This window comes from Wasmannia auropunctata, unplaced genomic scaffold, assembly GCF_000956235.1.
Source record: "Wasmannia auropunctata unplaced genomic scaffold, wasmannia.A_1.0 LD336092.1, whole genome shotgun sequence".
NCBI lineage: Eukaryota > Metazoa > Arthropoda > Insecta > Hymenoptera > Formicidae > Wasmannia > Wasmannia auropunctata.
The window spans coordinates 939,809-940,997 of NW_012026798.1; positions in this window are offsets into that span (position 1 = coordinate 939,809).

Here is a 1,189-nt window from a genome sequence, read left to right on the forward strand (position 1 = left end):
TTCAATGGCGCAAATTAAAAATCGCATGCAAATCCAGTTTACAACTTTCGAAAGAGTGAATCTTTACCTTTAATTTGCTTTTTTGTTGAGCGTTGTACGATTTTTTTTCACCAAGTTATTCAACTCTCTAAATTTTTTGGAGTGAAATTTCACTCTAAGGAGTGAAAATACTGCCACTCAAGTGGCCGAGTGACAGTATTTTCGCTCTTTTGAAGTGAGATTTCACTTTTTTGGAGTGAGATTCACTCTAGAAAATTTAGAGAGAACATTAAAGCAAAAATGATCCTTTTTGCTTCAATTTGGAAAGTAGAGATTTCAAGCTGTAAAATGTTTTTTTGATCATTTTGATACGATCATTTTTGATGAAGTAACACTCTTGAATTTTGCCTATTTTTGGATTGTAAAGTACCTAAGGTGAGCTTTTATTTTTGGTATATGTATTCTGTAATTTTAAAATTGACAAGCTTCAAATGAGTGTAACTTCGTCAAAAATGATTATATCGAGATGTTCAAAAAAGCATTTTACAGCTTGAAATCTCTACTTTTCAGATCGACACTTTAGAAAACGATCCTATTGATTTTTTATGGAATTACATAGGTCCAAATGAAAATGCGACAAATCTTCAAAAATGTGTACTAAATTTAAAAGGTTTCAATGGCATAAACTAAAAATCGCACACAAATGCAGTTTACTGCTTTCGAAAGAGTGAATCTTTAATCTTTAATTTTCTTTTTTAGTTGTAGCGTTGTACGTATTTTTTTTTCACCGTAGTTATTCAACATTGAAGCAAACAGGACCATTTTTGCTTCAATGTCGAATAACTCGGTGAAAAATAATCGTACAACGCTCAACAAAAAAGGAATTAAAGGTAAAGATTCACTCTTTCGAAAGCTGTAAACTGCATTTGCATGCCATTTTTAATTTGCGCCATGGAACTTGTCAAATTTCGTAAAAAAAATTTTTTAGTTCGAGTGATTTTTTTAGTCGAAAAATAATTAATCAATACGAATAATTAATCGACACTGATAATTATTAATTAATAAATTCGGTATTAAAGTGAGTCGACTACTTGCTATCCTCGAGTGAACGGGTCGTGTATTAATAAATCGCCGTATATTTCTTTGTGTGATGTTTCAATGAATATATAATTAAAATCGACAGTGATTGTAAAGTACATAACAGATAGAA